The sequence below is a fragment of the Protopterus annectens genome, chromosome 14.part0, assembly GCF_019279795.1.
Source record: "Protopterus annectens isolate FY-2018-M chromosome 14.part0, PAN1.0, whole genome shotgun sequence".
Classification (NCBI taxonomy): Eukaryota; Metazoa; Chordata; order Ceratodontiformes; family Protopteridae; genus Protopterus; species Protopterus annectens.
The window spans coordinates 397,465,142-397,489,391 of NC_056748.1; the positions used below are offsets into that span (position 1 = coordinate 397,465,142).

At 43.0% G+C, this 24,250-nt stretch overlaps 1 protein-coding gene across 8 annotated transcripts in view; it reads right to left on the minus strand.

Moving 5' to 3' along the window:
- Positions 1-22,863, minus strand: part of MKI67 (marker of proliferation Ki-67) — a 404,744-nt gene extending 381,881 nt beyond the window's left edge. For 7 of the 8 annotated variants that reach the window (XM_044056164.1, XM_044056162.1, XM_044056163.1 and 4 more), the window contains exon 1: positions 22,548-22,863. The gene's annotated coding sequence lies outside the window, so the exon portion shown is untranslated. The remainder of the gene's footprint in view (positions 1-22,547) is intronic. The other variant, XM_044056166.1, reaches the window with a different exon arrangement.
- Positions 22,864-24,250: the final 1,387 nt, after the last annotated feature.

A 24,250-nucleotide genomic window follows, 5' to 3' on the forward strand; every position in this document is an offset into this window, starting at 1 on the left:
TCAGTATATATTTCTCGGAGGTACAGGCCAACACAGAAGGACTGTGGCTGACCAAGTTAACAGATGACTGCAAACTAGGTGCCATAATAGACTCTCCAGCCGACACAAGCATCCTACAAAAGGGCCTCAGAAACAGGCAACTGGTGCCAGAGCCATGGCCTCAAGCTAAACGCCAAAAAGTGCATAGTCATCCCCTTTGGCAAAAAAAAGTGCCCACAAATTACCACATAGGAGGTAATCCATTAAGTACAGAAGTAATTAGGGACCTGGGAACCCAAGTTGATAGCAATCTCTCATTTGAAAACCATGTGGCCAAAGTGGTTAGAAAATCATTTTATATAGCCCACCTAATCATGAAGGAATTCACATCTAGATCAGGGGAGGTCATCGTGCCTCTTTACTCATCCTCCATCTGGCCCATAATTGAGTAGAATGCCCCTTTTGGGATGTACCTTACCAGACACCTGCAGCAACTGGAAAGACCCCAAAAATACCTCACCAAGAGGATCAAAGGGCTCAAAACAGATGCCATATGCTGCCCGGTTAAAGAAATTCCAGCTCTACTCAGTGGCATACTGCCTGCTCAGAGGCGATCTGTGCCTGACGTATAAAGCCATGTCCAACCCGGAATTAATGGACATGCTGCACCTCAGAAAATCCAAATCCGATAGAGCTACGCGCTCGAGACACTTGAACCTCAGCACTGAAATAAATAGGACATGCTGGAGGGACAGATTCATAACCCAGAGGCTCCCTTCACTCAATCCCAGTCCAGGTTAGGCAGAGTCCCTCATTGACTCTCTTCAAGAGGAATCTTGATGAGTGGATGGGAGATTGTTGGTTTACTCCGGGTATCACTTCTGTGTCCCTGTTAGACAGAGGCACAGTATACTAACCTCGAAAAAGGGCATAGCAAAATTCATTTAAAATGGGTGGCGAAAGCCACTCTGGCTAGGCTAATACTTTTCTCCTCAGTCCTCCATTATAGGACCTTGTTCATCCTTGGGACATTATACAGGCCTACACGTCTTTGAACCTTCCGCTAAGGTGACTTTCAGTTGCAGGTTCCTCAGCCAGAAGCCACCTTGCGGTTCCAAAAAAAAAAAAAAAAAAAAAAAGAGTGGGCCTCTCTGAACCAACCCTTATTTCCTACACAAGGTTGCTTCAGAGACCATCATGAATCAGTTTATTAAATTCTCCTTTCCTAATTTCTCACAGAATTTCACTTTACTTCTACTGTATACAGTTTTTAAAATCCATTCTAGAAATTACAGAAACCCAACCAGGTCTTTCCAGCACAATTTATTACTGCCATTGCAACTTGCACGATCTTTTGTGTTGTGGTTACTTCGTCCATTGTACATGTTTTCTGGTACTTGCATATTATCACAACCATTTTATCACAGTAATCTCAACCATCACAGCCATTTTATCACAGTAATCTCAACCATATTTCAAACCTGTATAATTACACTTGCATTTATTGGTATAGACTATGTACAAAATGTACTAAAAATAAAAAAACTAGACAAATATTCCAACGTTGTAACTAGCCTTGAATTTAATGCCCATATTCGAAAAGTGCTTTCACTTAAGCTTCATCAGATCTGCCATTTTGGGTGTGTGTGTGGAATACACACACACACAGTTATATGTTGTGTCTTTTAGCTTTTCCCGGTTAGGGGTCGCCACAGCGGAACTCCAGTCCAATGATCGGCAGTTGATTTTTACGTGCAGTTGCCAGCCCTGATGCACAACGTTCAAGCTGAGAATCGCCTTGGGGCAGGTCATGAAGAGCAGACGACTGGTTTTCTAGTTTTAGCCACAGCCTCAACTGCCAAGATGTTTGGAAAGACTTTTTTCAGCAAGGAGATGCAAAGTTTAATCACTGAAACTGCCATCATCCTCCTTAAATCAGTTTTGTAGAGACACTTTGTACACCACATCCATATTGGACAGGCAAGCAGCAGCAGTCTTTTTTTTTTTGGGGGGGGGGGGGGTACCTATTGCTCTTGGAAAGCTGCCACAACAGACAAGCATTTTGAACACCTTGCGCAAAAAAAAAATAAAGGGCAAAATGTCTGAACTAGTAATGACTGGATCTAGTGTAAAGATACAGTATTAAAAACACACACGTTGGTTCAGATCAGACTCCGTTCGGATATAAAGCCATTCCCATGACATCAGCTCAGCAAACTGCCCAAATCTCTCATTACTAGAACGGCATCAAATGTAGTTTGGCAGGCAAGAACTCAGATCCAGACCCCGAGAAAAAGGCCAAGAAGGTTTACTCCCCAGTTGATCAGCCCCACGATAACAAAATATACAAAAGCAAAAGTTGGTGGGAGAGAAGGTTGAATCATACGGAAACAATGCATCTCTATTATGGCGAGTACATAACTTCTATCCGATGCACTCTTATCTGTCTGGGTGCATCCTGAGGGGCAGAGTGCCCAGCCATATTAACACCCTACGGAAGTATCACAAAAAGGGTGCTGCACAATATGTTGGCTACAAAACAAAACTCTAGACCTGGAATGCACACAGTGTCACCCAAAGCAGCTGGGGGTGGGGTGCGAGGGGCAACTATAGAAGTAGCCACAACTAAGGACCTTGTTCTATCCAAACAAAACCTCAAAATCACCCATGAAAAATCAAGGCAGTGCAGGAAATATTCACCCAGTCAGAAAATTCAGGGAAAGATTAGGCAAAAAGGAAGGGTCCTGTCATACAAAAAAAAAAAAAAAAAAAGTGTTAAATGCGACCAGTGTGACCGTGAACCATGGTTCTGATCAGGGATACTCTCGTCTGGGTAGTTAGACAAACTGCTCATCTGGATCCCCTCCAACCACAGCCAGACTGCTACCACTGATTCAACTTTTCTCAGGTGTCCACCTAGTGTGACTGAATGGCAGCACTCCGAACAGTAGTTACTAGCCCCCCCAAATGGCAGCACAGGGAATCTCCTGGACTGCTTCTCAATCTTAATGGGATGTAGGTGTTCTTCCATCTATTAAGCACACCCAGTCATCCTTCCTCAGAGGCAAGGAAGAAAAAAGTCAGCTTAAGGTCTTTCTTTGGGAATCAAAACAAAGGTGAACCGTTGAGTAGACCCCAGATCCTAGGGTGGAATATATGGTAACATCTAAAAAAGTACAGTTTTGTACCTACCATAAATGTAGATGTTCGAGGATCTCCATTGCTGCAGTCCTGACATAAGGGTATTCCGCTGCCCACCATCGGCCCGAATACCAAAGGGCTAGAACCGGCGTCTGTCATCGGCACTCGAGACAGACATCAGTACGTGCCAGTACAAATGCACATGACCGACGCCATAACCTCAGTCTTTCTTGCCTCAGACGTCAGAATGCAAAAAAAAAAAAAAACACCACCCAAACCTCAACCTAAAAAGAAAAAGGGGGAAGGAGGGAGGGAAAATTGGACTGCAGCAATGGAGATCCTCGAACATCTACATTTATGGTAGGTACAAAACTGTACTATGTTCTTAGTCTCCCATTGCTGCAGTCCTGACATAAGGGTAGAATCCCAGAGCAACGGAAAAAAGGGAGGCTGGTCAACTAAATAGCAGTAGGAGCTGCTGACATGCCCTGTAAGATTGCAGTGGCAAACCCAGCCCTAGACCTAGAATAAAGAGGTAAATGATAATGCTTTGTAAAGGTATGTACAGAACTCCAAGTAGCTGCTTCTAGAATGTCTTTAGTAGCTACCCCTCTCAAAAAAGCAGTAGAAGTGGCCGTAGCCCTAGTAGAATGAGGCCTGATCCCAACTGGGACATCCTCACCATGATGAGAGTAACAAAAAGCAATACAATGGCTAATCCACTTGGAAATAGTTTGTTTCGAGACAGCTTTCCCCCGTGAAGTCAAAGCAAAAGAAACAAATAATTGTTGAGAACTCCTGAACTCTTTGGTTCTGCTCAAATACCTCAACTGCCTATGTACATCCAAAGAATGCAAAACTTTTTCCCCGTCATTTTGGGGGTTAGCATAAAAAGTAGGCAAATGTATAGACTGGTTCAATGCCACATTAGAAATCACTTTAGGCAGAAAAGTAGGATTAGTACGTAAGGAAACCCTGTCATTGTGAAAAATCAGAAAAGGTTCCACTGCCATGAGGGCCTGTAATTCAGATACCCTTCTAGCAGAAGTAATAGCCAACAAAAAAGCAGTCTTCCAAGACAAGAACTGCAATTCAGCTGTAGCTGCAGGTTCAAAAGGAGGCAGAGTCAGCTTTTCCAAAACAAAATTAAGATCCCAGGTAGGAGTAGGAGCTCTCCGTGGGGGTCTGATATTCTCTGCCCCTCCAAGAAACTGTTTAACCAATGGATGTGAAAATAAAGGAGGGTCACAATCATAGTGAGCAGAAATAGCTGCAGCATGCACTTTTACAGAAGAGAAGGACAAACCCTTGTCCAATAAAACAGTCAAATATTGCAATGTACAACTCAAATTAGGCAATTCGACATCAAAGCCTTTAGCTGAACTCCAAAGAAAAAATCTCTTCCATTTACCAGCATAAACTTTGAGTACTAGGACGCCTGGCTTCCAAAATAACATCCAAAACTTGAGGGAGCTGAAGGTCCTCCTTCTCTAAAACAGAATGCGCCAGGCTGTCAGGCGCAGGGAGTGCACCCTGACATTGAGAAAATGATTGTTCTCCAGAGACAATAAACGAGGAATCTGTGGCAATGGCCAAGGTGGTACATGAATCAAGCTCCTAAGAGGGTACCAATGCTGACGAGGCCAATCCGGTGCTATAAGGATCATGCAAGGCTTGTCCCTCCTGACTTTCAACAGCACCTGTGGAAGAAGAGGCAAAGGAGGAAAAGCATACACGTGAAGGTTGCTCCAACTGAAGGATAGTGCATCTATTTTCCAGGCTTTCGGATGAAATAGCCTTGTGCAAAACAGTGGCAGTTGGAAATTCAGAGGAGAAGCAAACAGATCTATGTCCGGAGTTCCCCAAGCCATTGTCAACTGAAGAAATACCCGAGGGTCCAATTTCCATTTGTGAGGATCCACAATCTGTCTGCTCAGAACATCTGCTAAAGAATTTTGTGCAGATTCAAAGCAGTTTCCCACAACAGCATTGCTTGTCTGCAAAGAGGGTAAGAATGAGTTCCCCCTTGCTTGTTGATGTACCACATGACCGTCATGTTGTCTGTTCGAATCAACACCAGTCCTGGTTGAAGTAGGCTTTTGAATCCCTCCAAGGCAAATTGAACTGCCAGCATCTCTTTCATGTTGATATGCAAGTGAAGTAGCTCTGGGTCCCAAAGGTCTTGAATCCATTTTCCTCTGAAATGAGCTCCCCAGGCTGACTCAGAGGCGTCTGTCGTTAATATCGGACTTGCCTCTGGTTGGGTCACAGAGAGCCCCTTCTTTAGGTGACATTCCTGCGCCCACCACAGAAATTCTCTCTGAATGCAAGGTAGGATCCGAATGACAGTGTCCAAATCGTGGCAGTGTTGAGTCCAAACGTTCTTGAGATACCATTGTAGCTACCTCATATGCAGTTTGGCATTGGGAAGTACTAGAATGCAAGATGCCATGAACCCAAAGGCTTGAAGGACTGTCCTTGCAGTCAGCCTGGACATTACTGATAGCTGTTGGAAGTATAGGTGAAGATTCCTTTGTTTGTCCGGGGTAAGAAATGCCATCTGAGCAGCTGTATTCAGTTTCACACCCAGAAAACTGTTCTCTTGTGAGGGTACTAGACTGGACTTTATTTTGTTCACAGAATACCCTAGGCATCTGAAAACTGTCATTACATACTGCAGATGTTGAAGAAGTTCGTGCTTGCCTTGAGCCAGAATCAAACAGTCGTCCAGATAAGGATAAATTTGAATTCCTGCTAGCCTGAGAAAAGCTATTACTGGAGCCAGGACTTTCGTGAATACCCTGGGCGCAGTAGACAAGCCAAAGGGCAATGCAGAGAACTGATAATGCAAATTCCCATTCCGAAACTTCAGGAATTTCCTGCAACTGGGCCTGATAGGAATGTGAAGATGGCCTCTGAGATCCAGAGTCACCATCCAGTGATCTTTGCCCAGCATAGGTAACAGCTGTTGCAGTGTTAACATCTTGAATTTTGGAATTTCCAGAAAGGTATTTAGAATGGACAAGTCCAGAATTGGTCTCCAAGTATTTCCTTTCTTTGGCACTAAGAAAAGACGGGAATAAAACCCCGTGCCTCTTTCTGCAGAAGGTACTTCCTGTATTGCTTCCAACTGAAGCAGAGAAGAAATTTGAGTCTGCACTTCCAGTTTTTGCTGACGAGGCACATCCGGCATACCTTTGAAAGGAGGGAATGTGTGAAAATAAAATTTGTAGCCTTGATTTATTATGTCCAATACCCATTTGTCTTGGGTAACCAAATGCCAATTCCTTTTGAAAAATCTCAAGTTTTCCTCCCAGAGGGGCTGCCAGCAAGGCAGAGTCCGGCAGCTGAAGACACGGGTCATTGGGTCTGTTTCCGAAAGGACTGACCCCTGCCCTCCCCAGCAGAAGGGGTAGAAGAACTCAAAGACCTAGAAGTAACAGGGCCCTGAGAGGAAGCCCTACCCCTACCTCGCCTCGACCTGCCCCTAGACTGATAATCCGAAGAGGGGAAAGACCAACCCTTAGCAGGCCAATTCCTACTGAACTTAGGGGCTGAACCTGTAAAAATCCTTAACTGTCTGCATAGACTTAGCTTTTTCCTCCATTTTTTCAAAACTGACTCTACTGGAGGACCAAAAAGAACATCAGATTGTAGAGGAGCATCCATAATTAGAGCCTTAACATGCTCTGACAAGGTCTGATCTTTAAGCCAAGCATGCCTACGAATGACTGAACTAGTAGCAGCCACCCTGGAAGAAGCCTGTAAAGCATCAAAACCACACTTCAAAGAATGCTTACCAACTTGGTCTGAAGCATGCACTAAATCCTGAAGCTCCTTACATTCAATACCTTCAGCTAAAGCATCTACTTTACATTTCAATTGGCCCAGCAAATAATTTTGATACCGAAGCATATGAAACTGACAATTTAAAGCTCTCATAGCCACAGTAGAGGAGGTATACAGTTTTTTACCCCACCTATCCAGGGCCCTAGCATCCTTGTCCAGAGGAACTGGATTCTTAACCACAGAAGCCCTAACCCCTTTGGGGCCTTGAGTAATAGTTTCTGGATCAGCCCTAGGACTCTTATAAGTACTTTTGAGCTTCCGGAACCCTGTAGTATCTGTCTGGTTTAACCGGGGCAGGAGGCAGAGAATCTGGGTTAAGGGCAGCCTCAGAAAACACATCCTGAACATCCAGTACAGGGGGAATAGCCAAGGGCCTATGCTGAGGCAAAAACAAGAATTCTCTCAGTCTTTTACGGGAATCAGAATAATCCTGGCCCTCCCATTTGAAATGTTCCCTCATGGAATGCAAAGTCTCAGAGAAAGAAAAATCTTCTGGAGGGGCCTTAGAGGGAGTAGAGTCCTCAGCCTCCGAATCAGAATAGGGAGGGAAATCCTGAAGTTCTTCTACAGAGGAATCTGACTCATTGGAAGACTGAACCAAACCCTCCAACTCTGGCTCTACCCTGGGCCTCTTCGCAGGGGGGGCATAGAACCCCTAATTAAAGTAATCAAATCTTCAGCCATCTTTAACATGTGCTTCCTAGGAGCAGGACCCTGGGGACACGCACCAACAGGGGCAGACTTAGACTTAGAATGGGCTTTGCTATGAGAAGGAGGAGGCCTAACTACCCTATGAGGGGAGGGAACCACTGACAGAGAAGCACCCTCAGCCTGGCCTAACACAGAAGCCACTTCCTGCAGTAACAAAGGCTCCCCTTGAGACTCAGGTAAACTTTCAGAAGGAGCCGCTGAAGTAGCCAGTGGTACTACAGAACCGGCGTCCGGAGTGGCCGCCTCATCCTGTTTGGACCGCAAAGACTTTTCTTTGCGTTTCTTAGAAGAACCAGTCGTCGGAGAATCCGCCGGCATGTTATAATTACAACGTTTACCAAACACTAGCCTAGCACGGTCTAACCAACGTTTAATAGTAAGTTTGTTAAAAGTAGCACAAAAGCGACACCCAACAACGTCGTGCTCAGGCCCTAAACAAGGAATGCAGAGTGAATGGTAATCCCTATGAGGAATCTGTTTCCCACAAGAAATACAGTTATTAACTTTTTCTGACATCCGTCAATACTGAGGCAAGAAAAAAAGACAAAAATGTCCCCAAAGGGGCACTTAGCCCAACTTGGTCTCCGGTCTGAAACTCGAAAACCGACAATTCCAGAACGCCGAACAGCACTTGCAAATGCTGCTTCTGCTTAGGGACCATGCGGCAAGAAAGACTGAGGTTATGGCGTCGGTCATGCGCATTTGTACTGGCACGTACTGATGTCAGTCTCGAGCGCCGATGACCGACGCCGGTTCTAGCCCTTTGGTATTCGGGACGATGGTGGGCAGCGGAATACCCTTATGTCAGGACTGCAGCAATGGGAGACGAAGAACATCTGGAATGGAGTGGCCTCTGGTTAAGATTCTCAGCACCCAGGAGTTATGAGGCGATTGTGTCCCAAGCTCATCACCCCCCCCCCAACTGCCTCCAATACAGTGGGAAGAACCCTTCAGGGTTCACCGTAAGGGCCTCCTAGAAAAATGTTTACGGAAGCCCTGGTTCTACAGACTACCCCTGCCATGAGGATGGAGTTCAGTGCGGTTGACCCCCTGACATGGAGAATCTTCGGAAGGAGCCTCATGAAAGGGACTGTTGAAATGCTCTCTCTCCTTTGTTTTGCAACCTCTCAACCGTTTTTCTTGGAACCAAACTCCCAACAGTCTTGCTTATTCCTGGACAAAAATACCAGACACCAACTGGGGCATTAAAGGAAGCCTTAAAAGCAGTCTGCAAAGTCACAATCTCTTCCAAGAATTGCAACACATAGCAATGTCAACACCAGATGTTCAGGACATACCACAAGCTGTGTTGGAAAGACGCCAAAACTAAGCTATCAAAAGAGGAGGCCTAGAGAAGGAGGTGCATACCAGACACCAAAACTGAACCTGAATTGCAAGACCCCCACCTCAACCTATTACTCCTTGGGTTCAACCAGCTGTGGCACTGCTAGGGTAGAGGAAACCAAGGTTGGGACCACAGCCAATAAATCAACCAGGTTATCGGCTCGGGAGGACACCAAAAGGTACCAGGGTGAGTGCCCATCAGGTGCCATCACACACACTCCGGTCCCTCAACAGGTATAGATATGAATCTGTCATTGAACACGTGGGTGTGAATGACCAGAGATGTACCTCCCTGGACTACATGGAGTTCTCAGATTATGTAAGCCAGGCGGGTATAACCCTAGCAGCATTCCATCACCACCCAGAATGATACCACAGTACAAGCAGAAAATTATTGATTTCAACAACTAAGTTTTTGGTGTCATTCTAAGGGGATCCAGTATCTGTCACACCTGGGCTTCAGATACCGGCCAAGGCTCTTGCCCCCCCTATTCTACCTGTTTAGGCAGTGATCCAAAAACAAAATACCACCATAACAGCTACAAACAAATGCAATCAGGAGTCATGCTGCTCCACACAGAAGTCTAAATCTCAAAATGCACTCGCTCAAAGCATTCCTTAGAATGGAGAACATAGGCATTTGCACTGTAACAGAGACCTGGTTTAAAGAGGCAGAAAGCACCCCTGCACTACCAGACTACAACTCATTCCACACCTTTCGGCCCCAGAACTTGGACCAAAGCTCCAAAGGCAGGGGTGTTTCCATATTCATAAAGGATGCACACACCTCCAGACTGGTAGTCCAACAGTGCATACGGCAGGTGCAGCTAACCTTGGTAAGACTGCAGTTCAGGTTGTAGCCTGCTGCGTGTCCTCAACCATGTCCCAAGGTTCGCACTCAACGTTCCCAAGCACCCTTGAGAATATTAGGGTCCAACCTAACACTCACACTGGGTGACTAACGACCAATCCATTAACTGGGAAAACTACTCCTGTACCAATACACTTACCCGTTTCCTAGAATTCATGACAATGCTTTGGACCAGCTCATTCATAACCCACTACAGGTAGCAACATCCTTGACCTGGTCATCACCAACATGGGCGACTGCACATCTACACAAAGTCAACTCCTCCCTGGTTAGAGATCCGAACACAAGCTAATCACCTTGGAAATCCACCCCCCCGCAAAGTAACCATGAAAAACTTCTCCTAAAATGTGGCCAACTTCACGGCACCCGTGCAAATGGAGAATAGTTGCATGACCGCTGAATCTTACAACAATGTGCACTGTATGAACATGTACACAATGCATGGATCTCGCCATACCCAACAGAACCAAGATCCTCTCCTCCAAAAACAGGAAGCCAATCTGGTGGCCCCCTGCCATAAACTCGGTAACACAAGGAGGAAACTAATGCAGAATAAGGTGAAGTCCCAAGACTGGAGAAACTCCTTTACCAACCTCAACAAAAATGTTGAGATACCACTTCAATTCCTCTAAAGCTAGCTATGAGAACAGGATTCTGGTAGATAGTAAAGACATCCCATCCACAAAGCCTTCTATAGTTATGTAAAGAAACTCCATGGCAAAACCCAGATTTGCTCTTTTGCTCTGAGCTACTGTACAATGGTACCGCCTATACTGAGCCAACAATATTGCCAATATACTGACCAACAGATTCAGTACCAACTTTACCCCTCCAGGACCAATCACAATACCAGTTGATTGCCAGGCACCAGGTATTACTGCTGCACAGGTTAAAACAGCACTGTCCAAGGCCAATAATACAGCTTCTATTGGACCTGACCGTATCCCTGGCTGTTCTACATGAACTACAGAGTGACTTTGTCCCTACTGAATGGCACACTGCTACACAGTCATCCCACTTCACAAAGGGGGAGTGACTACAGACCCTGGGAACTATCGTCCCATTAGCCTGACAAGTCTGACATACAAAGCTATGGAACGCATCACCATGGACCTAATCTCATTACCAAAGGTTTTGCATCCAGGAAGAGAGAGGACATTATCTCCCTCTACTCTTCCCTCATTAGGCCAATCAGAGTACAATGCCCCATTTAGCATGTACCTCACTAGACACCTGCAAAAAGTACCCGATAATCCTAGGCCTTAAACAGTCGCCCAGTATGGACAGACTCCGACTCCAACTATTCTCTGTCCCGCATCGCCTACTTAGAGGCAATCCCTGCTGGACTTGCCAAGTTATGTCTGACCTAGTTCCATTAGAAATGTTACATCTAAAGAAATACCAACCCAGCTGCACCACACACTCCAGAGATCTCCATCTCAACCACAGTCAACAGAACATGCAGGAGGGACAGGTTCATAACCCAGAGGCTGCCCATGCTATGGCCATAGACTTCCCATACACGTCAAACAACACCTCACTGGCCCTCTTCAAGAGGAATCTTAATGAGTGGACGGGAAATAGAAAACTCACCCCCGGGATCACTCCAGTGCCTCTACTCGGAGGCACTGGGAACCAAGGCCAGGTGGCATGATGCCAGGGTAATCTTATCGGCTAGGCTTGTAAAGGCTCCAGGGCCATTAGCCTAGTACACACCTATGAGATGATGGATGACACCCAACTCCATCTGTGCGCCTATTAAGGACAGCATTGGCTGCTCCAGACCGGATAACTTATGACTTCCAACAGACCTAGAGGATTGAACAATGGAGGCCACCAAATGGGCCTTGGATGATAGACTGAGCAACTGCCCCGAGCCAGGGAAGCTCAGATACAAGTAGGCCAAGACCAAACCTCTTCACGTAAGAAAGCTGGACATAACCTAAAACAATGGGGGGGGGGGGCAGGCAAAGGCCCAAAGCTAGGTACAGATTTTAAATACTACACTACAAACTTAGAAAGAACAGGATGTGTGTTGTCATACATTTTCTGAATTACATGAAATCTGCAACTCAAATGGCATAATGGCATGACTTCCATCCTCCGGGATTTGCCAGAAAGCCACAAACTTTGAGGAGCAGACAAAAAATATTAGGCAAAAATCTGGACAGTTGAGAGCTATGGTGAAGACTCTGGAGAGAGATGACAAGGTGTCAAGGGTGAAAAGGGAGAAGCCTGTACTGAAGGAAACCCCCTAACCAAGAAAGGGCTCAGATCTGGTCAGGGAAGGTGCATGGTCAGAGATTAGCTGATGAGGAACAAATCCAAGGCAGAAGAGCTGCAACTTCCAAGCCACCACTAGAGACTTGTCCAAACCATGCACTGTGTAAACAGCACCCCCCCCCCACACTGAATGAGAAGGTGGTCTGGCAGATTGCAAGTTGACTGTACCAAATCTTTTTCCTTTCTTTTTTGCGACTGTAATCTTGCAAAGCTTAATTTTGCCTTTAACTATGAGGTTATTACAGAATGGAGTTAGCTTATGACTGATTAGCAGATTAAAAAAAAATTGCATGTTGTGGAAGTCTCTGATGGTGATAAGAAATATTCTAGACAGCGAAATTGGACTCAACATTTCCATCAGCTGTTGCCACTGTAAACAGCAGTTTAGACAGATGTAAAATTGTTGTGTACAGCTGCAATGACCGTGTGGTATGTACTCCCAAAGCATAATTGTTTCAGCTGCTTTGCAGCCTAGTTCATGTCAGTTCAGATAAGCTTTTTCCAAGTGCAATTTCTTTTAGCATTCATGTAGTTTCCGACTATGCTATATAAATAATTTCATATTGTTCTCTTCAACCAGGTCATGTCTAGATATATGTGTAAAACATTAGCATTCATGTAGTTTCCGACTATGCTATATAAATAATTTCATATTGTTCTCTTCAACCAGGTCATGTCTAGATATATGTGTAAAACATCAGCAGAATACCACTATAACAGAAATTGCTTTCAAACAGATTACTAAAACATTGTTAGTAATGCAAAAATATTTAAAACTGGAGGTGAATAATCTCTACAAGGCAATCGTGGGTTTGTTTCCCACAATAACTGATTTACGTAGGTCTTATTTTTGAATATGCCATGTAGTAAACCATAGTTTGTCCCTGAAAATATATCCTAATCAGCCTACTTCTGCTTTTTTGTTAATATAGATATCATTGATTGACCCAGAAAACTGAAAAGTTTTTTCATCTTACACTTTTGCATGTCTTGACATTCTTGCCTTGTATTGATTATTTAGCTGAATACAGGTTCCTAACATCCGAAAAAAGCATCCTGAACTATATTTAGTTTTAACCTGAACTAGAAAAGGGACAGAAGAGACCCTTCTAAATACTTATCTAATTTAGTGGTTGTTGATGTTTATTAGATGTGTTTTTAGTGTGCTGTTATTGGTTGAAATAAACAGTGCCAAATTACATTTGTCCTGCATGCTTAAAATTATGGAAACCGTATTGTATATTGTTTGCAATTTGCTACGGAGAGATTTAACGAAACTCAAATTTCTTTGCTCATTTACTTCACTTTCAGAGCCAAATTTCTTTTGAGAGATACTGAGAGGCAGAAAGTGCATTTGTATTGGCGTTCTAAAGACATGCGTAAATAGGTGTGCCTTCGTTGAATGTTGAGGTGGCACCTCTGCATTCTTGAAAATCTACTGCTAATCATTAGCAGACCGGAGTTCCACTGTGGTGACCCCTAACTGGGAAAAGCCAAAAGACAACATTGAGCATGGCTGCATGCCATACAAGAAGTTGGGTTTGATAACTGAAACCAGCACTAGCATCTACCTTGTTTTTTTGTTTAGTATCCAAAAAGTCATGCTGTTGTAGAGTAGCACCGTTTACATTTTTGATTTACTTACACACACAGTGAAATACATGATTAAGCAGAATTAAAAAAGTCCATCTTTTCAGTTATAATCAGTTACACATCTGACCTACGAGGACTGCCATCTATATGATTCACTGAATAGGTATGCCAAGACAGCATCCATTTCCTAGGATCCCCTCCCCCTGCACTGCAAACCCATAAATCATATTTTTAGTCTTAGACAGTTACTATCTGTCCTCAGTAGGTAAAGGGCAAAGCTGGCAAGATTAATTCAGGTCAAGTATCTGACAGACCACAATTCATTTAACTAAACATAGAACATGTACAGTAAGGAAGCTGTCTTGGAGCAATAAACACTTCTTGCACATGACAGCAAGTTTAGCTTCAGGACCTGCATCTCTTCCTGCTTCTGCGAGTGATCCAGGCTTGTAAAGCTCAGCACATTAAAACAAAACTGCTGAGCATTACCAAGCTGCTTCACTTGGTAGAAACTTAGGTGGATGTGAAAAATCCAGGCACTATAAAATAAGGAGTTGCCAAAAACAGATTACACCGAAAGGTAGAACTTGACAAGCTACCACTGCCACCCCACCACCCACAAATGTTCAGCTAAGCCCCTTTCCTATGACCGATATCAAGCCAACCCTTACACAACCATTAATTTGCCTCACATGGTATTCTCAATCAACTGTACATGAATACCTAGGAGAGATAAACTTACTCACTAATCACTATAGAACCTCTTTTTGAGGGTCATGTTACCAATCAAGTGCAGTGTTATTTAACTTGGTCCTAAAATGATCTGCTCACAGAACACACAAAGGGGTCTGCCAGTCAGACATTTTGTCCACTAAATGTGTGTCATAGTACAACCATGGCTACATTTTTTTTACATTACCTCATTATTATGTGCTCCCCAGTTGGACACTGAGCAAAACAAGTGCCACTCCTTAGCATGCCAGTGTGTGCATACATGTCAAGGTGCTGGTAAATGTTTCAAGCCAGGAGGGATACCAGCTTTGTTTTACAACACTACCACACCAGATGTGCAGTAGCAAGGACCACCAAAAGCCCCCCCCCATACATGAACGATTAGATGCGCTTCCTCCACATGAATATTAATTTGGGATTGATGGATGAAGTACAACTTAAAATTATACATTACTTAATTCTACCTAGCAATATGTATATGCATATTTTCCCCTAGTACTGTGGAAGCTGCTTTCAGCTACTTGTCAACATCTGCACTGGCTAGAATTTTCCAACCAACTTAGACTCCCTCAACTGGACATTCGTTCACTCCATTCTTAAATTAAAATTATCCTGTCCTTCCACCTCTGCCCTGATTTCCTTATACACCCCCACTCACTCCTTCAGACCTGATTTCCTTATACACCCCCACTCACTCCTTCAGACCAGCTTATACTATCAATCCACAAGCAAAGAAAAGCTTAAGGACAACTTTAATACAGCTACTCAGGTGTGCAAGCCTGGAACAAAACTACCACTGGACATTAGAAGCCTTCCCCACATGCAAAACTTCAAAAAAAAAAAAACCATTAAGGAAATCCTGGACCTGCTCGTGCCAAAAACCCAAATGACAGACAATCACTCCCTCATCCTCCCCCTTTATACTTTACCCCAATATAACTATTCCATTCCTAACCTACCAAAGTATTCTAATGCTTCACTCCACTTCTCTCTGGACAAAGTAGACAGACGCTAGAAACAGCTGGCAGTTCTAACTACTAACCACAACTACTCACTATTCAAGTTCAAATTTACAATATACTCCCCTTTAACTGCTGATACCCCAATGTACACATTGTTTGACACTACTAAGCCAAGTAAAAATCTTTAGTAAACATTCTAAATCCCGATTAGGTAAAAATTTACATGTCAAATGTAACATGCTGTGTAAAACTACAGGGCTCTTCCCTCAGGCCTTTTAAACAAGGTGACAACTACGGAAAAATTGGTTGTGTGTGATGAGAAGTGGGGATCTGTTATGTATGCCCCACCCCCTCCACTGAAAATGGGATCCTCGCCCAGTCAGACATACCCGGTTAAATGTCAAAACAAACTTGAAAAATAAGTGCAATGCATTTACACAGTTCCTGCATGGAACAGCCAGTGGGACAGCGTTGTAAAACAAAGCCTAAAATTCACCCGCAGAAACTGTCAGGAAAGAAAAATAAAAGCACAACCAATAACTAAATAAAATGCAATGCTGTTCTGGTTATTGGGGTTCAGAAATGTACCTAGATTGATCCATCATCTGTCTCCATTTATCTAGCCATCCATATAGCACTCATCTCTCCTTTGTTATTAGGTGGGTGGGCTGATCCAAAGGACTTTTTCAGCCAGGACTAAGCCAAGGTGATTATACTGTTACACAATTCCATACACAAATGCAAAACCTGCAGTCCTACAATACCATAAGTAATAACTACTGAAGTATGTGTTCACTGGCCAACTCCAAAGTATCTTAGTAGTGGTCCCACAAGATTACACATCTCTCTCACACACCTCCCCAGGCTAGTGAAAGCAAGTAAGGTATACATACTAAACCTAGAGTACTTGATAATAGTTTTCAATCTTACACTGGCCAATCTACAATGTATGTACTGTACCTGTGTACTATGTATGTATTCTACCAATGTTCCAAATTGCAGCTGTACACTACAAATCTATTACCTTAATATATTTTTTTGTTTCTCTCTCCACTGTAACTGTTGATGTGCTGCATACATGTCTTTTGTAATGTGTGTATACTGATCATGGCTAAATAACTACGTGTCTAATTTTTCTATGTGGAGTTTTTCTCCCCGGGCCTCTGCTGAAAAGGGCCTTTTCGTATTGTAACATTTGTTAAATGTCGGTTATGTACTTCACAGATAAGATTCTAGTTGTCTACTGATGTACTACGTTCATCTGTAAATATGTTGTAAGTAAATGCCATGTAAATTGTTAAATCGCTATGTAATCCAATGTAACTACTGTCTGTTTATTTTAACTGTGGAGCTTTTCTCCCCAGGCCTCTGCTAAAAGTGGACCTACATCTAGTAGTTGACTCCCGGTCAACAAATTATGTATGTATGTAGCATACATACATAATACACACACACAATCCGGACATATGCCTGAATCACAAACATGCATGAAACCACTTATCACAGGCACTTCTGTGCATGTGTGCCCGTTTCGTAGATCGGACTACAATGCGCGCAAGGGAAACCCCCCCCCCACTCTAGTGGAACCTCAGCGTGAGAATAATAAAGTAGGGGTAGTGTGGGGCTGCAGGAGGGCTTTGCCCCCCCCTGCAGAAACAGATTTTTTTTTAAAACTACAAATACACAGAAGCGCTTGTGTACAAATGTTTGATGTTTTGCGATTCGGACATATGCTAGTCGAGCACGTGTCCTAGTTGGTTTCCTTTTTAAATTCATAAAAGAATAGTAACGCATTCCAATTTTATTTTTTAAAGAATAAAACTCCCAGATCCAGCTAAACTCCCCTACCAGAGGTGAAAACATATTGGTCCTGGTCATCACCAACATGGGCGACAGGTGTTCCACACCAGAGGACAACCAGTCACTGGTTAGATCGGACCATAAACTAATCATTCGATGTCCACCACAAACTTCTCTATAGCAAACTTCACCTTAAGACAGAGGTGGTAAGTTTCACAGCCCCCACACTTAAGGATGAGTGTCCAAGATGCAGGAACCTTTACAAATGCACTCTGAGCACCTAGAAGGATGCATGGATCGTGCCATCCCTATCAAAACCAAGACTCACTCCCCTAAGAGAAGGAAACCAATCTGGTGGACCACTGCCATAAACAGGCTGTACAATAGAAGGGGGAAACTAGTTTAGAAAAAAAAAGCAAATCCCAAGAAGGAAAGACATCCCTCATCAGTATCAGTAAAACTAAGGTCCCTCAAAAAAATCCTCCAAAGCTAACTTCGAAAGAAAAATAGCCAAGGTTTCGAAAGATGACCACAAAGCCTTCTTTAGCTATGTCAAAAATCTAAGTGGCAACTCGCAGATATGCTCTGAGCTAGTGCAAAATAGCACATACTGAACCCACTGATATCGCCAACATCCTGGCAGATAGATTTAGTGCAAACTTCACTCCCAAAAGAGCTCACAATACTGGAAAAGTGTAGTGTCCCAGAAATCAGACATACAGGTGCAAACAGCTCTTTCAAAAGCCAAAATCACCCCGCCAATGGGGCCAGATTGTGTCCCAGATTGTGTCTTGCACAAACTACAGTACGAACTAACCCCCCACCTAAACACACCGTTAAACCTCAGCCTCTCCACAGGCTACGTGCCTTAAGAATGGCGCACAGCAATGGTTATTCCGCTCCACAAAGGAGGGGCCACAACTGACCCTGGTAACTAACTATCGCCCCATAAGCCCGACTAGCCTGGTCTGCAAGACTATGGAGCGCATCATTATGGAACTCATTAACAAAGACATTGGAACTTCCAAACACTTGACCAGACCCAGTTTTGTCAAGGTTAGATCATGCCTACTAAACCTGGTTGACCGAGACAATCACCAAGGCCATAGATGAGGGGAAGGTAGTTCACACAGCCTACCTTGACCTCTCCAAGGCTTTTGACACCATTCCCCACTCGGGAATTATAGAAAAATTCAACCTGAACATAAACCCCTATGTCACGAGATGGACTGCCAACTGGCTTACAGACAGAACTAGTAAAAATAGCAGGCTCCAGATCTGACTCTGAACCAGTCAAGTGGTGTCCCACAAGGCTCGGTCCTGAAACCCCTACTGTTAGACATACTTCTCAGAAGTATATGCAAACACAGGAGGACTATGGCTAACCAAGTTCGCCGATGACTGCAAACTGGGAGTCATAATAGACTCTCCGGCAGACAAAGATTCTCCAAAAGTGCCTTACTGATACGGACACCTGGTGTCAAAGTCATGGTCTCAAGCTAAAGGCCAAAAAATTAATAGTTATCCAGTTTGGGGGAAAAACACCCATGAAATACCACATAGGTGGCAGCCCCTTTAATACAGAAGAGGTAATAAGAGATCTGGGGACCCAGGTAGATGGTAATGTCTCCTTTGACAATCATATTGGCAAAGTAGTTGGGAAATCCTATGTAGCCCATCTAGTTACTGAAGGTTTTGCATCTAGAAATAAAAGAGGTTATATAGTGCCCCTCTACTAGTCACTCAGACCCGTCGTAGAGAACAATGCCCAATTTGAGATGTACCTCATAAGACACTTCCAACAGCTGGAAAGACCACAAAAGTACCTCACCAAGAGGATTACTGTCCTACGCAGCCCGACTGGAAAAACTCCAGCTTTACTCAGTGGCATATCGCTTACTCAGAGGTGATCTATGCCTGACTTACAAAGCCATGTCCAACTCAGAATTGACAGACATGCTCCACCTAAAGAAATCCAAGTCACTGCGAGCCACTCTCTCTAGTGAGCTAAACCTCGCCACAACAATAAATAGAATATGCTGGAGGGATAGATTCCTGTCAGAAACTCCCAAGGCTTTGGAACAAAATTCCAAACTACATTAGGCAGAGTCCCTCACTAACACTCGAGAAACCTTGACGAGTGGGTGGTAACAGAAAATACATCCCTGGGATCACTTCATTGGCTCGTCTTGACAGAGGCTCAGTTAATCAATGGGGCAGCGAAAGCTGACACACACTAGCTAGGCTTATAAATGCCCTTGGGCAGATAGCACCTACCTACCTACCTATGAACAAATCAAGATGCAAGGTAAACAATTGTTCTGTAAAAATGAGTATCCAGCCAAGCCATTATCTTCAATGTATGTTTGATTCTGTACAAGAAAAATGCATACAATGGTGTCTGTTCACTCTTGCATGCAACTATTTATTGCATTAGAGCTAAAAGGGGCAATTTGTACAACTGTGTGTGTTACAGGTGGCCTGTATCTCCACACTGTGAACGAATGTAGAGATAATAGATTATGAGTGTTGTTGTGGCTGTTATAGGAGATCATTAGTCTTGCATACGGATTTTTATAGTCGCCAATGCGGTAATTATGCAGACTTATTACTCTTACAGATAGCAAATATGCAAGCAAGTAGTTTCAAAATTAAATATTAGTAGGCTGTTTAGGTGTATGGGCGTTTATGTTAATGTATAGCCGGCTAAGATAGCCGTGTCTGCTTATGGGATATGTTGGCAATATGCATAACTAAGAAAGTCTGAGAAGTGTTATACCAAACTAAAAATTACAGTATGTACTTATGGTGTAGCCAGGTATGTACACCATACGTTATGGTGTGCAAATAAATTAAGGCAAAACTTGCCAACACCAAATGCTCTAGTTTTCAAATATATAAACAGTCTAAAAGTATCATAGAAATCGATGGGGGGTACCAGCGCCTGCGCCCGGTGTACAAATCATGAACTTCTTGCTATTGCCCTGGGGAGTACCACTGTACAAGTTAAATGAGCAATATTTTACAACTGCTGTCCAAGTAGTGCTGCAGCACTAGTACACATTTGTAAAGAAGTTTTATCACGACAGTAACAGAACCCGTTCTCAGCTATTTTGGCAAAGTGTTGGCAAAAAATTATTTTGTAAATGCTTAATCTTTGTTCTGTCTTGAACCCACAAATTACCACAAGTGTAAACTGTGGTAATCTTTTTTGTTTACCAATGTACAAATGATTGAAATTGTAAACTGCTGTAATCTCTTCTGTAACCTTTGTTTTGGAGCTTTTCTCCCCAGGACTCCATTGAAAACGGGTTCTTATTGGCCCAATGGACTATCCTGGTAAACCAACTGCAAATAAATAATTAAGCTCATCACCCAAATATTCCGACTTCCTTATTTCGGGGGGGGGGGGGGGGGCACTACAACTGCTCACTATATATTCGCGCTGCCACAGGGAAACTTGCACTGGTCGTCACCCCGACATAATTCGCGTGCCACATCACAACCACTACCAGACATGCCAATCACTCCCATTTCTGGGCGGAATGACCAATGGGGTAGCATAGTAAATGCCGGGAAATCCGTGCAACCTCTGCCTTACGAGTGGCCAATAAACAACACAGTGACAGATGAGTTTTCAAATTTAAAGTGCCAATAAGGCCTAAGCAGACAAACACGTGCACCGCCCTAATCCAAAACAAACTTCTGCAGTAGCTCCTCCTGAAAAACATAGCTTTGAGTGGCATGTGGTTAGGGAAAACGAGGGCATCAGCTAATGCATGACAACACGTTCAGTTCCCTTCACACAACTACAGACCTTTTCTACATAAATAGAGATTAGCACGCACGTAAGTGTCCACGAACGACTTTACATACTTCCGCAATGAATTCGCACTTACAACTGTTCGTGACTTAATATTTCATGTCAAGTGTCAGTTACCAAGCAAGCTACTCTGAACTATGTAGTACTTCAATATATCACAAGAGGGCAACTAACCATGTTTTGAAAAAGTGACAGTAGGTAACGTATGCAATGTAAAGTAGAAGTAATTTGTGCGGCATACTACACGCATTCTACATCAAAAAGAAAAATACCATATCCACCACTGCCGTTGCTACACATTGAGCAAAAGGCGGGAGAACATCCGTTACAGTCATACCTTAGATGCTTAAAATGTTTAATACGACTAAAACATAAAGGGTCAGATGTACTACCATCTAAGCAAAGGGGGTCTTCCATTTAAAAAATACATGCCTTCGGACAAACAGCAGGTTACGCCCCACAACAAGCCAATAGACCGCAAACAGCAGTGAACGGCATGGCGTGCAAACAGACTTTCACTGGGATGGGCGATGTATTTAGCGCTTTAGAATTACAAACACGACACTGCAGGCACAGCTACTAATATTGTTCCTAATCGCGTTGCCCCTTTCTGAAATCACGGCTATAGAGGGCTGCTCAGCACCTTGCCGAAGGCAGAACATATATACAAGTCTGCAAAAACATTTCCAAATCGCAGCAAACACTACAGCCAGAGAAATGTTTCCCTGAAGTAATATAGTACCAATCTACATAACTCACGGGAAGCTACATGGCACCGCGCTTGACAGTGACAGCAATGACGCAAACCCGATTTTTACCGTAAACAACTAAGAAAGTTAATACAGCGCAGCACCACAACACTATGCCTTGTAAGCTCCAGCAAGAGCCATCACCTCTAATAAAGGAATCCAGCAACAAGCATTCCGCTTACCAAAATAATACATTGCATCCGCGAACTAAACTACATAGTTTAAGTTTCACATTCCTGCAATATCCTAGACCAAACTAAAGCAAAAATCAGGACCAGTTAAGAGTGACCAACAAAAACTCATTGCACTAAATAAACCACAACTGGTTAGACGCTGGTTTAATACACCAACAAGATCAACCTCTTCCAACTAACAGTTAAGTTTTCCAGCTTTAAAAATCACTATCCAGTGCATTAGCCGCTTTGAGAAAAGCACGTGACTTTCATAATTCGTAAGCAAAACACGTTATTTAGCAATCAAGACACAACTATAACCCTCAAGTAACAAACATTTTTTCCAAAGCATAAAATACTGTAAAAACGTGATCCAAAACGTTTTCTTCCCCACAGTGACAATTAAACGTTAACTTTAAACAAAAATAATCTAAATACAAAGTAGATAGCAGTAGACGCTTCACAGCATCAAAGCTTGAGAACTAAAGGAACAGCTAAAAATGCATTCAAAACAATACTACATTCTCAACCACCTACCTGTAATAATATTTACGACCAATAACATACAATAGCCATTGACAAGAGCAAAAGCTAATACGAAACTTTAAAAATCAAATCCCCAACGAACTAAATTCAATAAGCCGTCTCGAGGACCCGCTTGTTAATTTTCAGCGCGCGCTACATTAAACATAGAACCCTCGCATCCGTTAACGTGGTATAATATTCCTCCGCGTGCTCCAAGTCCAGATGATAAACAGCCTTTACTTGTTTCCAGATTAGAGTACCGCTACGATTTAGAGCTAAGCAAATACATTTCCTACTGTGGACTTTACCGGACGATCACAACTAAAAGATAAATACGATGTAACTATTTTGGATGCGTTTGCGGAAGGGTATCAGATATTATTTTAACCGGGTTCGAAATATGGCGCGCAGGTTTTCGATTGGATAAATGGAGTGACGTAAAATTTCGAGTGTTAGGTGAATAAGCGCCAATATTATTCTGTTGACCAGGACGAATTTGTAATTTTCTGTAAAGATGTTATAGTATAGCTTTAACTTGTATGATATGTTATAAATGTAATTAGTTTTGCTGGTGTTCCAGGAGTAATGTGTAATGCTATGTTTGAGTATATATACCTAAATGTTTCTACTTATTAGCAAATGTGACTGTATATTTTAGTTATTTCAAACTCTTGATAAAATTATGCTGTGTTTGGTTCTTATTATCTACATATTGTTGTTTACAATATTTTCTTAGCGTTTGTGATACGGAAGGCTTCTGACACATTGGCTAGTGGAGTCACAAGCTGGAATGTTTGGAGGCTGAATTGGTGTTTCGTTTTTAAAATGGATACTCAAAACTTACTTATTATTCTAAAGCGAGTAGACCTGCTAGCTAACGGATACCAGGATACTAGAATGGAGAGTTTTTTAGGAACCCTGCTTTCTAACCGATGATTTGGCCACCCAGTGTTTGTTTTGGTGCATATGAAATGAAAATGTATTGAGAAAAGTGATTTAAGTTTGGGTATTGAGTCTTTATGTGATATATTAATTTCTGGTAGTATAGACTTTTACTGGATATGCACAAATAGGACCTTCAAACGATAGTTTGAACTCTTCTTAAAGCGCATTGTGATAGTGTCCTAAAGTTACAAAATCCTAAGTAGTAGTGCGGTAAGCATTGTACAATGCATGTAAACAATAACTTTTATGACAGTATACGAGCACCTTTTGAGATGCACGGGAAAGTTGGATAACAAATTGCTGCATTTGTGACGTAGCGTATTGAATCTGTTTTACGGCAATATTTTGGTACCGTTGAAGGTGTTATGACGGTATTTGTCTTTACTGTCTTGGAGGACTGTACCACCATCTGTTATTAAGCAGTTTGGTGATGTCTTAAAGGAGCAACACTCGTCATCACTGTGACAGACGTGACTCGAACAGGCTGCAAAAATTTGAAATTTATCAATTTGTTTAGACGTTTGTTTTGTTGTGTATCTCATCGTACAAACACGTTCCTTTCCTAATACGTACTGTTTCTGATCGCGATTAGTTTTTACCTGGCTGACCAACTACTTTATGATCCCTTTCATTCTTAACCCCTCATAAGTAACTAGAGCACAGGTCAGGGTTAGGATATATAGACTTTCTGGCTGGGTCGGAGAAGGCATACGGAGGAGTGTAAGTGAAGATGTAGGGTTTTTTACTTTAGCTAATAAAAACAGTGCCAG